General features: G+C 35.9%; 1 protein-coding gene across 1 annotated transcript in view; it reads right to left on the reverse strand.

Moving 5' to 3' along the window:
• The window catches only part of HBS1L (HBS1 like translational GTPase), a 59055-nt gene that overhangs the window by 30385 nt on the left and 9352 nt on the right, over window positions 1-19318 (reverse strand). The window lies entirely within an intron of this gene.

Here is a 19318-nt window from a genome sequence, read left to right on the forward strand (position 1 = left end):
TGGTGCACATGTCATGAGAAGACACACTTCTGTCTGAAAAGCAGAATTAATAACCAAGGCTTCTTTCAAGATAATACTTCCCTTCCTGTATGCTGTGCTGTGATTTTAAACTAATTTTAAGACTCTATAATTGTGAAAATATTGCAAATATGGATTACATGAGTGAGTCAACCAGATGTGGATACCCACACAATTACACACAATTTCATGCTCAGAAGCATGTATCACCTGTTTGCCCACATATATCTGGGTTTATATTAATATCTAATACATCTATCATTTCACATAACCCACATGAAAAACTTCAAAGTGTTTACATTTTTCTAATTATACCATAAATCTCATGAGCTTTAAGCCTTTAAATAATTTTATGAATTTGCCTTAAAAGCAGTAGAATTTTATTTCTATCTCTTCATATGTAACAGCACATGGGAAAAAATATCATAAGGAATTATCAAAACTTGTCAAATTAGAGATATACCACTGAAAATAATTTGGTTCAGTTTTATAATTTAAGTGAATTATTTGACAGTCATAAATTCTACAAAATGCTGTATTAGTTTAGTTTGCAGTGGGAAGCAGTACACCGTATCATCAGCAGCACTGGTACATATCACAACCCTCAGTACAGTATCAGAATTCCAAGGCTCTCAACAATGTACCACCAGTACATAGCGGGACAAAAGAACTCAGAACATCTTAGGTTTCCTAAATTTAGACAGCTTCCTAACTTTTAAAATGTTCTGCCTGCATATAATTTGCTGTGCATCATCCCTATAGTCCATCAATTGTCTTTTGATGCAACAGCAGTGACAAAGTCTGCATGTGTGAGAACTTCAACTTGCAACATTCCTTCCATATGCAAACTTTAGTATTTAAATTAAACTGGTTCAAAGTATCCAGTTTTAGAAAACCATATGACATTATGCTACTACAAATGGCAATATACAAGTGGATGCTACTGAACTTCCACAGCACTTCCAAAAATAATGCAACAGTCCAAATAATAGAAAAGGCAACTTGCTAAGTCACCACCCAGTGATGAGACACAGCCATTCTAAAGATATTACTGAAAATAATTCTCCAAACAGGAACACTGAACTTTTTCTTTTTAAAAGAAAGGTTATTTCCTAATAGAAACCACAGTCAGGGGCTTTCCAGGTAACTTGGTCTCATTGTTATAGCTATTAAAGTCTCTGCAAAGTTTCAGATGGTGAATATGATTTTTTTCATGAAACTGGGAGTAGGCATTTTCACTGAAAAATGCTGAAAACAAAAATGTTCGCTTGCACCTAACTACAAGAAATTTTGATACAGAAAGAGGGAAGAGAGATACAGCAAGTTCTTGAGTGGTAGTCTCTCCATCATGGGCCAGTTTTCTGGGATCCACAACACACAAACAGCACAGCTTGCTACCCCAAGACTGAAGTTCTAGAAACAGTTTGCTCCACTACATACAGCTGCAACAATGGTTGTGCAGCAGCCACAGTCAGAAGGGCTGGTGGGTTCCTACAGCCAGCTGGCACTCCTCACCGCTCTGGCTTTACTTTCAATGTTTGCAGCTTTCAGCAAGTTGACATCTCTAGTCCAAAAATTAATTTGTTTCAGTGATGCTCCTGCCTGGGGGTGACCTTTTTAATTTTTTTTTTACTTCCAAACAGGGAGAATGAACAAAACTGGAAGGTAAAAGATACAACAGAAGATTTTTTTAAAATGTCACCTAAGGAAAGTATTTGCATAAACTAAATCCTTCAAGTGATCTTTCCCCATTCTGAAAGCCCACTTGATTTTGCCTTAGCAAACAGTTTGCAAATGCTCTTATGCTTAAGTTTTAAAAACTAAACCCCTGAAACACCTCATCAGTACATTCAGAACATAGTTTCTGCAACTGTTTTTGTCCAGGCTGGACACGTCTGTGTCACCTGAACTCAAATTCTACTTCTCCTATGGCCTCCATAGTTTTCTACCACATCAATAAACTGGAGGCATAAATTTGTCCTGGATAAATCATAAAAACAAAACAAAAATGGAGGGCAAGAGAAGAAAACCATACAGTGAGAATGAAAATAATAATGGCCAATGATTGGAAAAACAGGTAGGAAATTGGGAATATCTAGATAAGGAGTTTGAAATTATGAAGTACAAAAAATGGAACTTCATTAAAAAATCTGCAATGACATGAAGAAATAAATACTGTGTTTAGAGCAAAACAATAAATTGAACAAAAAAACTGAATACAACTGAGTAAGTTAAAGGATTAGAAGAACACAGACATGGATGTTAGATCAGGTTTAAGTGGATGGAGTGGAATGTGTTATAACAAGGCAACAACACTCTTCCTTTCCTGTCTGAAACACAGCCAAAATTTCTGGAGTCTCACCATGTCTCCTGCCATCAATACTATCTCCCTGAATGAAGCCAAATGATACAGAATCCAGCAGTCAGTTACAGCTGCATTTTCTTGCTCTTCTCACCTGAAACAAACAGCTTCCTGTGAGAATTTTCCGGCCATCAGGACTTACTCAAATTACATATGGTCAAGCCTGCAAGCAGCACAAAATTAATGTCACCTATTAAGACTATTTTTTCCCAGAGACTCCTTACTACATTCCATCGAATGGTGTACATTTAATTTAGAATATCTAATGTTGCCACAGAAATGTGTCTCAGATAACAGTATATATTTTTATATAAAATATTTTATTCGTGTCTATTACAACTGGAAGCTTTCAGCATTTTCACAGCTGAATCTTGTATGTCTCTCAATATTTGGATGCTTAATACAACATTCCAATTTTTATGAAATTATGTTTAAGCAACACATGACAGCAAAGAAATGCACAGACTAGTTCTATAAGTAGACCATTGGTACAGTCTTTCCAGAAACATGGATAATTAGTCTGGTTAGCATTCATGGTTAATCAGTTACATGAAAGACAGGCACTGATGCTACAGTAAAACTCCTAAGATTTCCAGTTTCACTAAGCAAACACCTCCCCTGTAGAAGAACGGAGATCTCCTGTACAGCAAGGCGGACTGGGGGGTGGTACGTGTTTTCCTTTCGAGAGTACCCAAACATCAGCTGTCTCCTTTTGATGTTTCCGATACATAAAATGCGTAAAGCTCCAATAGGAACTCAGCAATCAAAACAGCAACTTTCTCATCCACCAACTTTTTCAAAGGATGTCCCTGTGATATTTCTCATACCTACTGCTTTTAGTTCAATGGACTAAAATTCAGTCCTTCACATGACCGTAACTCAGCATAACTCATCCTGTAAGTACTGAAACTTAATTTGTGGGAGGTGTATTGCTCTGCATTCTAGCAATGCCTACAATACTTATTCTCAATCCGTAACTGAAGCTATGATCTCCTGTAAAAATAATTTATTAGACATTTGCAGTTGTTCTGTAGCAGCACCTTTACACTCCCCCAGATACACAACCATAAGTCGTTGGTGGTGTTTTCTAACTCAACGAATTTTTCTTAAATGACTGTGAATTGTCTTTCACTGAGATTTAGAAAAAGCTCAGTCTGATATTTCTGAAGTGCAACTTCCTACCATAAATGGTCATGCAAAGAGCAGTGTCAGCACTATAGGCAGGATAACCCTTAGAAGATATCCCCTTTAGCCAGTCACTTAATTAAACAGAACACAGAGTCCATGCAAATTACCAGAATTTCTGTTAAACCTTGGCCCAAAATGAGTATGTAAAACTGAAAGTACAATATGTACATTCTATTACAATTATATCAAATTTCCAAAAATAACAAATAGCAACTTCAGGTTTAATTCATAACTAACATTATAATGCCAGAGGATGGTGCTATTTGCCTGCACATCATCCAGATAATCCAGAAACAACATCATGCCCTTTATATGTCAACGTTATTTATGCAAGTACATTCCTGTTGATTGTATTGAAGGAGTGCAAGGCATTTTACAAAAAGAAAGCTTTCCTGATCCACAATTTTTACTTATGCACTAAATCTACTGCAGTATGAAACAGAAGTTTAAGAACAGTGAGCATGAAAAACATAGAAGCAAACTGACAGTATTTAAAGAATAAAATCATCTTACATTTGTTCAACTTTTCCACAACCATTCTTCAAATTTTCTCCAGAAACTTAACAAGGCAGCCTTTCAATGCTGCAAAAGAAAATGTATTTACTAGCCCTAATGACTGTTAAAGCTGCAAGTATTTCTAGCATTTTTAAGTTCCAGAAAATTGCAAAAGATTTGTGTGCTAAGAACTTCCAGGTAGGACTAGCTAAAGCCTTATTTAAATTTAGGTTCCCTGAATTCTCAACCCTCTCACTCTGTTGGTGACATTACAATCACACTAGATCCTCTCCATGACTTCAGAGATGGCAATGCAGATAGCATAAGGCAATGCCACAGCACAAGGCACACTTCAGAGTGGAAGACTGATGGCTTCAGAAGACTAAAAGCCTAATCACATATCAAAAATTTATCAGTTACTGAAAAAGCAGTTCAGGGGCTTATATAAGACATGATTTTAAAGAAGCAAGTATTCAACAGGTTGAATATAGGTTAAAAGAAAAAAAAAAATCAAGGTCCAGCAATACAGCAATTACTCATAATACTGTGTATAAATAAACATCCATTCCTTACTGTAAATTGAAATACAAATGCATTTAATTAAAAAAAATAGGAGTTGTTTGTCAGTGCAAGGGAGAAACTCACTGACTGACACTAACTTTTGCATTTCTGCTCGCAAGGTTATGGTAATCAAATGGCAAATCCTCAGAGATGCTCCCTTTCAGTTTGTGGGGTTTTTCCCTTAAAAAGACAAGAAATAGACATATTCTGTTTATGTATATTACAACAAGTCAGCCAAATACACACATTTTGAAAGCTTTACTTATAATGAAGATAAAGGGAGGGACAGTATTTATTAGAATTTCATTAAAGGTAAAGACAGTGGAGGTATAGGATTGCCAGCAAAAATGGAACTGAAAAGATGGAAGTACATTATGTGAAACAGTTTGTATTTCAGGGAGTTTTGCCTTGGTTTGATGAAACTGACATCCTTGCCATGCCCACCACCTCCTGCTCAACAGAGACATCTTCCCAAACCAGCAGTTAGGGGACTTCTCTGGGATCTGGCAAAACTAAGTACAAAGTCTTCACTATAACTGACAGAAACTGTGGATGATATGGGTATCAACCACATTAAATGTTCAGACTCTTGATGGTTTTGGGGGCTTTTTTCTTCTACTTAGGCAAGTGACAACTCTCCCACTAAGAAGCATTTCACTTTAACTACTAACCAGCTCTGGGTGTGAGCCTCAGTTCAAAACCATCTTTGTGCTCTGTATTTGTTCATAGAACTCAAAGCAGAGTTAAGTTGCATTTTTGCTACAAATACTTAAATGCCTCTTGAATTCCTCAGTCCATAGCCATAGTGGAGATTTGAACTCAAGAAGAATTGCTTCAGGGCATTGTGCTGTTTTCACTAAGAAAGAAAACTGCTACAGAAGAAACAGATACTACGGAACAAAGATGAACAAAGTTCCAGAACTTTTTTTTTTCTTCTGGAACTTAAATAATGCTCTAAATAGTCATAATATAAAAAATGTACCAAAGAGTATTATGGTTCTCTAAACAGAAAACTACAATTAGATACAAGAACAGAAAAACCAAAATCATTGCCAACAAAAAACCTCTATTACAGTGAAAACAAGTGGGATATTTTAAATCCCAAAATAAAAATCATTAAAATGTATCATTTTGACCAAATAAATGAGACACAGTCATTTTCCAAACTGTCGAAAAACAATGTTTAGTGTTTGGGTTTCTTGGTCAGGAGCAATTGTAATAAGATGAGCAAACTGAAAAGGAAAAAGCTGAGAGTATTAGCCAGAACAGAAGTAATGATGCTGGAAGGCAGGCTCCAGTGAAGGTAAAACACAAGACTGACATTCTAACAAGCTCACCTTCAGAAACAGTTATGTTCCATGCAAGGCTGCTAGTTCAGTGAACCCAAGAATAAGAAGTGAAATAGGAACTAAGATGTTACACCTAATATTTGCTCTCACTTTTTAAAGCAATCTAGCAGAACAGGGCCTGCCTGTGTGCCCCCAAGAAAATGGGAATTTTTTTCAGAGCAGGTATTTGTAGCAGTGCACACAGACGCTTTATGTAAGGTAAATATCTAACTGCTGTAAATAGCTCACATGAACTAATAATACACATGAATGATGGAAAAGGTACCTCTGACAGGTGACAGGTTCCAATAGAGAACTCCCAGACCTAGGAGCCGATACGCCCTTAATTACCAGAGGTGTAATCAAATATGATAGAGTATTTACAACTTTACAAAACAGAATAGCTGAAAATCTTACCTCTTTTCTATTTCAACTAATCTCTTAACATCCAAAACTTAAGCAGCTACTAAAAATGTATAAACTCATAAAAAGTTAAATAACAGATTAACTAAGTTAATTTTAAAAACTGAATCTTTGAAAGTTAAACACATACATTTAAAAGCCACCTGAACAATGACTTTAAAGATAAAATGTTAAATGCTCGAACTTATACCATTCAGAAAGAATAAATGCTAAGAAATGACAAATCAGAAATAAAAGGAATTAAAAATACGTTGATCTTAGCACACGTAAATTAGGTCAAGTTAAACATTTCACACAATCTGTTCAAAGGAAACATGCTGAGTGAACATACACCCTTTGACAATGCTACTTGCACTAGGATCAAATGTAAAATAATGAAGCAAAAATACTTAAGAGAACCAAGGAAAGTAATTAACAAGGTGCTGTTTCTCCTTTGCATCTTTTCTCCAGATAAGACTAATATTGATCAATCTACTCTTCCTTACCTTAAGTGTTCCAAGATTTCAGATTAAGGGATGATGTTTCATGCTATTGGTTCACTTTGCATTATTACTCAACATCAACATATGGGTGGGTGGGGGGAGTTAAAAAAACTGCAGGATCCACATGGGGGTGGGTGGGGGGAGTTAAAAAAACTGCAGGATCACAATTCTTTCATGGAAATTTCAGAAAAGCTAAGTAAAGTTTAACACTTTTTCTTATATCAGATTCAGTCTAAAATAATTTAAATATTGTAGTTAAAAAATATTTATATGTAGATGGGACAGTTTAAGTACTCCAGAGGCATTCAATTTTAGAAACATAATACCACAAGAAAACACCTAAAGATTTCCTCCTTCCAGCTTAATTTTATTTTCAGTGTTCTTACATCATGAAACGAAAGGTTGTGGTGCACCATCAATATGCTACAATACGCTCACAACCTGCAATTCAATACTAGAGTTTACATTTCACAACGTGCTATTATTTAGCAGAATGCTTTCCCTATTTTATATTAGATACCACTTTAAACATCTTCCCCTCTCAATACCATCTGCCACCCATGGTGGAAAGTCTGAAGAGAAACAAAGGGAAATGAGTGAGGCTTCAAGTCCAGTCGCACTCATATCTAGTTCTTGATGATTTGTCCCTAACATAATGGGGGGTATGGGAAGTTGTGTTATTCCACATGTGACTGCTCACAACTGGAAGAGACCCTGACGGCTCATAACTATGCTGGTGAAATAGTATTTTATTCTACCTTACTACTGGCATTCAAAGTTCAGCTCTTCTGATATAGCTAGCTACATCACCTCTAGCATCTCTTGCTGGTAGACTTTCCAGATATTCCTCTGCTGTAAAGGATTTTTTTTTTTTTTTTTGCATGTACTTCCTAAACTCGAGCAGCTCAATCTCAGTTTTGTCCTCAGTGCTACATAGACAAAAGTTCGATTAGCACACACACAAACCTATTCAACAGCAGCTATCTTTAACAAAAGACAAGTAATAACCAAATACATCTACAGGAGAGGATGACCACATTCTCAAAGCTTGAGATAGAAACATTCAGATAAAGAAGTTTGATACTACTAAGTCTTACTTTACTGTCACATAATTTCCTAGTTTGTTTTTGTGAAATTTTCTGTTTGTCTTCACTGTAAGAACATCTTCTTTCACTGCTTCCTTTAATTTTAATGGAAAGCACCCCACTCATTCCCTAAATAAACAGAATTAGTTTGCCACACTGTCATCCTGTCCCATTCATAAATAGAGTATATTTGAGGAAGAGCAGAAATGAAAAGGAAGCAATGGCTATTAAAAATACAAATTAAAAAAAAAAACAACTTTAGCATTCTTTCTTATTTAAGTATCTTACTGGTAATCCAAAGAATATTCAAATGCTAGATGTGAAACTGCTAAAGATCTCTGAATCTAACTTGCAAAACAAACTTAAGCTGCATCAGTGCAGTAGGCTGATCAAAGGTACTTAATTTATCTGCAGTCCAGAACCTCCACAATATCAAAACCAACATATTAGCAGAAAAAAAAAAAGAAAAAACAGACAAAAAAAACACAAACCTGAAAGAAGTTCACACAACTATTACTACAAATTTAGAGACTAATCTTGAGCTATCTGAAAAGCCACAAAGTTTTCCTGGACCTTTGCAATGCAGTTTGTACAAACACCTAGTTACAAGAGATTATATATAAGAAAGACGTATTTTCCTAAGGAATACATTATGGATGCTATCAGCAACAACAAACATTACTAAGGATTTAAAGAACCTACCATTAACTTGGTGATTTATTTGACAAAAAGCCTTTGAGTGGCTAACTGATACAAAATACTAGAATTAAACTCTAACTGCATTTATCAGAGAAACCACTGCAAAGAAGAGCGTAGATACTGGCCAACCTGAAGTAAGCAAGGTACAAAAAAGCTACTTGCAATGCACAGCAACACACATTTGAGAAACACAAAATTAAACTTTAAAAACCCTACCTATTCTGGGTTAAAATTTAGGAAAAGTTTATAAAAATTGCACCACACTTCAGCATAAGAAATGTTTTCTCTTTTTAACTGCAGCATGTTTTACATTATCTGCATTACTTATCTACACTTCCGATACTTAGAATATATATAACTGGAAATTTATTTATTCCACATTTTCCTAGGAACTCCTCTGGTGTCAGCCAAACTTCTCTGACTTCCAGCATTATCAAAGATGAACTTGTTTAATTAAGACCAGAAAAAATTAAAACCTAATATTACCGTATCTGAAGAAGAGAGACCCATATTTAGAAAACAACAACCTATATATAGATGTAATGTGAAGCATAACACTGGAGGCTCTGTTCTCCATTGCCAAAATGGTTCAGAGACACAAACTGATTTATAAAAAGCCACGTATCTTAGTTTAGAAGCAAAATTGAATATAGTAAAGTACAGCCTACAGTTCTAGACAAGCTTTGGAAGATTTATCAGATGCAGATCAATGCCAGAAAATTTCATTTGCCAGCAAAGCCGTGCATTTCACTCTATCATGACTTTAGAAGGGAACTCACACAGACTCAAGTTCATTGCTTCATGTTTTTCTCTACGCTTCCCATTTACAGTAGCACCTGTAAGCACATAGATAGCATCTACAATCTTGTAATAGCTGGTTTGCATACATGTTATCATAAAAATGGCATCAAAAGCATTAAATTTAAAGCACATTTGTGTCTTGAAAAATGTTTATTTAAGATCTTTGGGTAGCAACTTTTTTTCCTTTTCTTCAACTCAAGCACAGCGCTTGGTATATACACAGTTATGCCATCTTGCCTAGTGGACAAGCAAAGTTAGTCATTTTCCTGTTTATGTGGGTCAGCAATGGGGAAGAGGGAAACATTAAAAATAGGAAAATGTGATTCTAAAACCACAAAAAGATGCAGCAGGGACTCAAACAAGGAGTACCCAAAATAACTTCAACCCATATTTTGGAATGAATTAGATACAAAATTTCCACTTAGGGTGAGCTTCTATAGGCAGTAAAATATTAAAAAAAAAACTGAAGCAACAGCCATTCAAAGTTCTTCCACGTCTCTGACAATATGGCATTACAACTTCTTCAGACACAAGTATTTTCCACAATAAAGTCAGTTAGTTTTCCAAGCTTTTGGCATTGTAAGCATTAATTTCTGACAGTAGACTCATGACTTTTAATTTTAATGGCCATTTCAATCATCACAACAGAAGGGAATAAACTGGTACTTCATATATTTCTAAGTGTCCACGCTGAAGACTGAAAGGCTGTGAATGCAGAAGCTGAGATGATGAAAAATGGGTCCTATCTTCTACTCAATAAGAAAACAGTTCAAGTGTAACTAGAGGCACACAAGTGGCATTTCTGTTGCGTCTGGTATGTACCTGCCATAATACACTAGACTATGCAAATAATATGCTTTGTAATGATTCTGAATCATCCACAATACTTCAGAAACACATCCAGAAGACTGTACAGAGATGAAGTTTGCATGGATGACACCAATCTTCTAGGGAAGGAACAGTATTTGCAGTGAAAAGCACTTAGCATAAACAGAAATTGTGAAGTAATTTTGTGTTTAAAGCTTGCATTTTTATGCTATCCTGGCTTTTACTTTTTAACTTATTTTCTGAATTTTCCCAGGTATCCTGTTAGCACTCAAGCTTCTTTTTACCAGTAGGTAATGTATTTTAACCTGTTTCTTTCATTCCCACTATTTTGGATTGGATATGCCACTTCTAATGTTTAGATGTCTTACTAGTTTCTGAAGCTGAAATGCATTAGGTTTCAACTACGAAACACTACCATGTCAGCATTCCCAATAGCCTTGCTTTGGAGTACTCAAGTGCAAACTTCAGGTAGGATTTCAATCTTTAAATTGATACATGACAGCACCACAGCAGCAGTGATTCACTCATCTTTACAACAGGATTCCTAAAAAATCTGACTCCAATCATACCTTCCTGACAATCCAGCAATCCCACCTGAGAGTTGAGTACATTCTTCATTTTACCTTCTAAAGACACTGATAAAACCAAGTGATAGTTGACCTTTACCGTGACCTGAATGGACTGAGATAGAAGGACAGTGTAAGAACAAGTGGAGCTACGTTTTCCCCAGGATCTCTGATTCTTCTGGAAACACGAAGTTCTAAAAAGGACATTATCATTTTTAGTTTCATCCAAGTTCTCTTAGCCTCCAAGCAAAGCACCCAATTTTCATACATGATACAGTCAACTACAGAAATGACTTTGTACCGGTTTACACTTTGTCCTACCAAAAGTAAACCAAACTAGTGTTAGAGGACCATAAAGGAAAACTCAGAAAAAAGCCTGGAGTGTCACTTTTTCCAGTGTAGGTGTACAGTATGTATGAGGAGAATCTCAAAAATGTATTTCAAAGGATTTTAAAAAGCTTTTCATTGCTGGTGACACATTTTTCCCTGAAATAAGCCACTTCCTCTCTAAAACCCACACAGTACCTCCGTGTCAAGATTCAATAACTTTGCAAAGTCTGTGTATACATTTTTCTTACCCAAAACACGGAAGTCTTAAAATCTCATTTACTTTCCATGATTTAAGATATATCATGTCAGATTTCAAACATTTCCATTGAGAAAAGAAAACATTTTCTTTGTCACAGACTGAATGCGTAACATATCTGAGCATAACTAAGTACAACAGGTCCTCATCTCTGTAGCAGGCATTTGAGAATTGTAATGTTACAGAAAAGTTATCACAACCAACTGAAGCTGGGAATAAAAATTTCTTCTGACCTACCAATTTATAAATAATGGATTTTCAAATGAGCAAAATCAAAGCAACAGAGCATGATATGATAAATGGCAGTAAAACCTGAGGAACTCTAAAGCTGATGAAAATACATTGCACATCACCACTAAACTTCAGAATGTTTGCTCTTCTTTGAAGTCTCCCTATAAATAAAATTCAAAATTATCAGTTTGTCTTGTATTGGTTGGCTTTTTTTTGTTATTGAAGGCTCCCAACTTCATTTGTTCATTAACCACAACCAGGAGTGATAGAAGCTATCCGTTAAAGCACAATAATCTGCATTCTGACACTTTGCACTAGGAAGTAACTGCTATCACAATATCCATCAGAAACATAAAAAGACAGTCAACAAACAAGAGTTTGCCCATGGAAAGAGAAACACCTGTCATTCTGAACCAAAACCAAATCTTACTGCATTCAACTGAGTGAAAAGAAAGAGCTAATTACATCAAGTCACATTGTGGTGATGTTTGTGTGATTTTTTTTTCATTTTTAACTGCTGCCAGTGTAAAACAGAAATGATGGAAGATATTTATACAGGAGAGGCAAAAAAAAAATAAATTTGGAAAATAAAAAGAAACATTAACAAAGTGCAAGGTAAGCACCTGCCAATTATATTTGTGCTTTTCTTGAAACTGCCTACCCTGCATTAACAGTTATGTCAAAATCCCAAATACATGCAGAATTAATAAAAAGCATAAACCAAAAATACGTGCCAGTGAAGAAATACCTGTTTCTCTATTAATATCTATGAACTGTTTCTCTGTTAGAAAAAGAAAGTAGAAAAGCCCAATATCCACAAATTTAGACTTAAATGTGAGACGTGCTCTATTCCTAGATCATCTGGCATGTCATGAGTAAGGCTTTTTAGCTTCCTGTGCCTTACTTTCAACCTTGACTCTTTATTGTGAAGTTTTTTTCTTATTAAATATTTATAAAAATAGAGCTGTTCTTGGTGTTAATTTCTTGAGACATTACAAAATAAAACAAAATAGGCACCACAAAGACAGCTCAACTCTAGATTCCTTGTTGCCTCAACAACAATCAAACCAAACAGTTTGCAGCACTTTTTATTTCCTGCAAGGACTGCACATTTACAGACATCTGACCTCCTTCTTACTCAAGCATCACTAAAATCAAAAATCTTAATGTCATAAAGTGGTTAACAATTCTGTTAGTGGTGCCTGAAATGGAATAGAACCTTGCTCAATCACCAGTATCTGTTTGTTCTGTAACACTAACACAAGCAAAAGGAAATGAAAATATAGTTTAACTAGAAAAGAAACACACAGAAATGAAATGAAAATGCAGATCTTTTTCACTGAGGGTACCATTTTCACATAAATACTTTTTAGAAATTTGAATTTTAAGAAAGATTTCTCGGAGAACCTGTAAATACCAGCTACATTTCCTGAAAAAAAATAATTGCTTGTCTTGACTATAGTGAGAACAACTTACTGCAAGACCGTTTCAAATTGCAATCTCTGAATATCACTAATACCAGAACAAAGGGCACCTGAGAAATGCTATACCTGTCAAGAACATGTCACCACTCAAGAAAGAGAAATCTGCATTAAGCTCCCATTCTTTCATGTTATGGATAAAAAGACTCAAAATATCAAAATAATGCCTGTCTTCATCAGCTATTATCTCCATACACTGACAAAATCACAAAATTACACCATATTCTGAGCTGGAAGGGAGCCACAAGGACCAAGTCCAGCTCCTGGCCCTGCACAACACCATCCCCAAGAGTCACACCTTGCGCCCAAGAACATTGTCCAAACACGCCAAACACCTCCTGAACTCTGTCACACTGGTGCTGTGACCACTTCCCTGGGAAGCCTGTTCCAGTGCCCCAACACCCTTGAGGTGAAGAGCCTTTTTCTTATACCCAACTTAAACCTCCCCTGACACGACTTCAGGTCATTTCCTCGGGTCTGGTCACTGGCCACCACAGAGATCAGTGTCTGCTCCTTCTCTTCCCCTCATGAGGAAGCTGCAGACTGGAATGAGGTCTTCCTTCAGTCTCCTCCAGGCTGAACAAGTCATACAACTCATACTCATACACTCCTCATACAGCTTCCCCTCATGGCCCTCCTTTGGCTGCTCTCTAACAGTTTAGTGTTGTTATATTGTGATACCCAAAACTGCCCCAGCACTGGAGGTGAGGCCGCCCCAGCTCAGAGCAGAGCAGGACAATCCCCTCTCTTGCCCAGCTCTGATGCTGTGCCTGATGGGCCCCCAGGACAGGGTTGGCCCTCCTGGCTGCCAGGGCACTGCTGGCTCGTGTTCAACTTGCCATGGACCAGGACCCCCAGGTCCCTTTCCATGGCACTGCTCTCCAGGATCTCATTCCTGTCTGAATGTACCTCTAGGGTTCTTCCACCCCAGGTGCAGAATCTGACACTTTCCCTTGCTGACCCTCACTTGGCTGGTGACTGCTCAACCCTCCGATTTATTGAGGTCTCTCTGCAGGGCCTCCCTGCCCTCAAGGGAGTCAGCAGCTGCTCCCAGTTTTTTATCATCTGAGAACCTGCCCAGTACCCCTTCCAGTCCTGTGTCCAAGTCATTTATGAAGATGTTGAAGAGCACAGGGCCACGGGTGGAGCCCTACTAGAGATGTCTGATGTCACCTCACTCACTAAAAACCTTTGTGGCCAATCCATGAGCCAGCTGCTCACCCATCTCATGATGTGTTTATCCAGCTGCATGCTGGACATTTTGTCCAGAAGGATCCTGTGAAAGTATCAAAAGCTCTACTGAAATCCAAAAAGATTACACCAACTGAAGTCCCTTGGTCAACTAGGCAGGTTACCTTATCACAAAACAAAATCAGAGACAGGACTTTACTGTCATAAAGCCATACTGGCTGTGACCACTGACTGGGCTGTCTTTCAGATATTTTTCAATACCTCCCAGAATAATCTCCTCCATACCTTTATCAGACACTGAAGCGAGACTGACAGGCCTGTAGTTTCATCCTTAATACCCATCTTGAAAATGGGGACAATGCTCACCAGCTTCCAGTCAGCTGGGACCTCACTGATGATAAGTAAATACTTCACGAGCAACTCTTTAAAAAAATCTCCATAATCTCATTATGAAAAGAATAAAGTAATTTTCACTAAGTTTTCATAAGTCTAATTCTTCAGAAATGGTTCAAGAATTCTCTTTCAAATAGCATTTTAATGTCTACAGACTACAACCATTTTATAGGTTCTAATCATTTTCTGGTCTTACCATTACCAGAAACTTACAGGGTAATGGATTATTTTCTAAAGGAATCCTACCAACACTAAGCATACTAATCAATTATTTGAGCAACAAACTACTGACATACCTCAGAAATCACTGACAATTGCTTCTAATGGGCCATTTTTAAGATGGCCCATGGTTCATATAAAGAACACTTCCACGATGATGCTAGAAGCTGATGAGAAGTTTCATACAGATTGCTCATCTCAAGAAATACCTAAAATCATAAACTACAATTAGCTTTTACTTTTTGGTAAAATGGTGTACTTGAATAGACCACACAAAGGAGCAACTGGCTACATTAATACAGCAGTACTAAAATAGAGACACATTCCCACTGAACTACATTGAGATAGCAATGAGGAGTGAAGAGCGTGCTTATATAAATAAATAAATCACCACTGACTCTTTGTTTCCTCACATTGTTCTCCAGTGCAGATAGGTAACTTGCACTCATGACATTTCCTTATCATCTAATTAGAAGTCTGGACACATTAAATTGAATATAAAATCTAAGTTTATCAGCTGTCAACAAAATGAAACAAAAAAAAACAACCAAACACATAAGATATCCATAAAAATTCAGCTCAATTAAAAAAACTAACACAAGGGAAAAAAACCTAACAACCACCCAAAAAAATAGAAGCACCCCCTTTCAGCACTTGAGGAAGTTTACTGTATGAATTACAATGTGACAAAATATTTGCTCCATAATCAAACCTAGTACAAAAACATTTTAAAAATTTGAGAAATGGAGTACTTTAAATTTGAAAAAGATGTGATTGATTTTTTGCATAAAGAATCTAGCCTACAGATGTTGTATAAAGGTAAAACTACTGCCATCGTAAAATGGCACTGTAATAAACTACATATGCTTCATAAAAAGACAAGCCATATCCTATCTTCATACAAATCTTTTTTTCCAGATATTCATTTTTGCAGTTGTAGTTGTTGCTGTTTAACTTTTTGAGTAAGTGCAGATTTTCAGAAATTGTTGATTATAGAATGTTTTGAATGGCACAGTAAGGAAAGAGGGCAAAACACAAGACTGCAAAGACTACCTCCCTGCACCAAGTAGTCTCTTAGAAATAACATTTTGAAATACTCTTGCGAAAAAGTTCTAGAAATTCAAGCACCTTGCTGCATGTGAAACTTAAGGTCTTGAGAACTGTCCAAATAGATTTTGTCTTACTTTCTCCAAAGGAATCTTCTGTGCAAAGGGTGCCCATGCAAACCTAGACAAGAACTGGAGCCTGTTTCCACAACAGATATAAACATTACAGAACATTCAGCTCTATTTCTACCAGGTAAGTTAACAAGAAATTGTAATTAACTCAGTCCTTTAATAACAGGCATTTTATTTAAATACATAAAGCAACATCCAGAAGTCAATTTTGTATTGAAAATAGTCAGCAGCCACTTAAAAATTATGCACAAAATAAATTTGATGCACTAAATGCCTTAGGAGTATACAGTATTAGTATATCTATGCAGTTTAATATTATCTTTTTCTGTTTATATGCAAACACAGACAAGTATTTTGCAATGTTAATATGTGAATCCCCAAACAAGTAACACAATTAACCCATGATTAACCAAAGATAGACAGTAGTTGCAAAATGAGAGGGGGAATTATATACATAAATTAAGAAAATAAGCTCAGCGTATAGCATAAAACAGGCAGATTTAGTTCACTAGAATTCTAACATTCATTAGAATGTTCAGAGCAAAGGCCAAACACAGTTGTTACACAAAAATTCCACATACCATATCATGCAGTATTCTAACACAATTAAACCTGTCTGCTATACCATAAACCTCGTTCTCAGCAAAGAATTAAAGGAATAAGTAAGGAAATTACTAAAATACCTGTTTAATTTAAAAAGCAAACATAGCGAGACAATACTTTTTGTTTAGAAAAACAAAACTATAAAATTGTCTAGTCATGAAAATAAATCTCTGCTGAAAATTAATTGGAATTCAGGTTTATTCACTACTTAGGTACCTTCTCCAATGTTCAGCCTGCAGGTCTGTATTAATTCAAGGCTTACTTCAGGACTGCAAACTGAGGAAAAATTCCTCTCCTACTGTTTATACAGTGAACAGCATATACTGCTCCTTCATGACCACTAACACCACAGTCTAATGCCAATGAAAAAGTAATTATATATGAAAATCTAGCTACCTAACAAGATCCAAAGTTGTTTACTAAGGTAACAATCCCACAGTAAGATAGATCCATGATAAACATACAATGTTGATGGTCTTTGGCTTCAGTCACTTGTTCAAGCTTTAATCTGCATGAAAACTATGCCAAAACTGAGCTTAAAGTACTACAGATTGCCCACTACTACTTGTTCCAATGGTATCCACAGGACCTATATTTAGTTGTATGTCCAGTTCATGCTTTAAAATTATAACAAATGCTAAGAAGTTTTATTAAATAAGGGAAGACAGGGGAATGAGAAAACAGACCAAAACCAAAGAGAAGCTAGACAGAGAAATTAAGAAAATATTTAAATGGGAAAGCAAAGCTATTCAACTTTAGAAGACCCACATGCACTAGAAATCTCTACTGACATTAAGTCCTCTGGAGTATTTGAAACAGACAAAAGCAAAACCACCTACAAATATAACAGGCATGACAATGCCAAACTTTGCATTCATATTTTATGTTGAAAAATTAGAATCTCTCTACTAAAAAATACACACAGTTTTGGGAAAAGTGAGCTTTAATTACAAACTCTGCTAATACGATCCTTTGGTCAGTAGGAAAAACAGGCTTGGATTTTTAAGCAGGGGGAAGTTAAAGCTTGAACTAACTGCAGAGAAACAGATTACTGAAAAGCATTTAATATTCTTGATACAGTAGAATTTGCTATTATGACTAATAAAGTATCATGACAATCAGTATTACAATCACTATCCACCAGACTTCTATAGAAAGTCTTCTCAGGAAATCAATTATGCTCCTGCTAATGAATTTATCAGATAATAGTATGTACACTGGATTGTATTATTTAATCCTTTAAAGGAACACCAAATAGGTTAGGATAGATTAACACGTCAACTGGAACATAAACACTGCAGCACTGTCATTACATAAAACTTTTATTAATTAGGGTAAGAAACATTAATTTAATTCACAAGGTCAAAGATCACACTGCTCTTAGTCCTAAATGACAAATGCATCAACTAGACAAACAAGCAAAATATACAGACCATTAAATTTGTACCTGAGAGAACTGGAACATTTTTTGTTTTGTTTTGTTTTATTTTAGTTAGAAACAAAATCATAGTGCAACCTGAAGTCAGGAATAAACCTAAAGGTTTTGTCTTCGTTTTGATGTAACATACTTAACAAAAATTAGATTAAAAATAGATGAAAGTCATATCTACTGTTTCATACTAGCTGCCAAGTTTAGCATAAGTGTATGAATGCACATTTTTCTAGTTGCAGCAGTAACTCCATTGAACTTATTGCTGTTCTGGATCTAAAACACTGACAATGACATTGGAAATATATTAGAGGTCATAATGTGTACTAAAAGGAAAGTTAAAACATACATGCGGCTACTAATTTGAATAACAGGGCACCATAGTAAGTCCAGAATGCTCCAATTTGGATCTTTCATCTAAAGATTCAAAATAACAGCAATGGGTGCAAACAGTAGAAGAGAATGAATTTCTATTTCTAAAAGAAGTTTTTTCAAAAAAGACAAGAGGCAGACACAAATAGCACTTAGGCTTTGCCTGAATTTTTTTTTTCCATTGAGCAAAGAAAGATTCTCATGCTACATTTGAAAGAACCAATACTTCAGTACTTCTCTGAAAGACTGAGAATAAACAATAGAATCCTAGGAAAACTTCTTATGAAATACATGCAGCATGTACATACCTATAAAATTGCTGGTTTAAAATGCTGGATATCATATTTTGATAGCTAATTGAAATCAGGGGGCCACAACAATTTAATTGCTTGCTCCCCTACAGATTTGGTCCTATCAAAAACTACACATGTACTACCACAACCAGAACTGTCAAAACCTGAGGTCCTTGAGGCTTTAAAAAACTAAAGGCATTTCTGTTGTAATAGTTTGATCAGTATAAAGATAGAATAATGATATTGACTGGAAATATCCATTACAAGACTGGCAGTTTAATAACATACCTTTACCAGAAAATCTAACCTTAAGAACATTTAATAAAACAGTTGTAATATAAACTGAAGTTCCTGCTCCTCAAACTATACACCATGTAGCAAAAGTAAATTGCATTATAAAATAATAGTCCTCTTTTCTTCCCAATGAACTATATCTTCAACACCTAGAGTGATATTTCAAGGAGTCTAATGGTGTTTACAGAATTCTGTACATGCATTATCTGTAT

The sequence above is a fragment of the Poecile atricapillus genome, chromosome 3 (genome assembly GCF_030490865.1).
Source record: "Poecile atricapillus isolate bPoeAtr1 chromosome 3, bPoeAtr1.hap1, whole genome shotgun sequence".
Taxonomy (NCBI): domain Eukaryota; kingdom Metazoa; phylum Chordata; class Aves; order Passeriformes; family Paridae; genus Poecile; species Poecile atricapillus.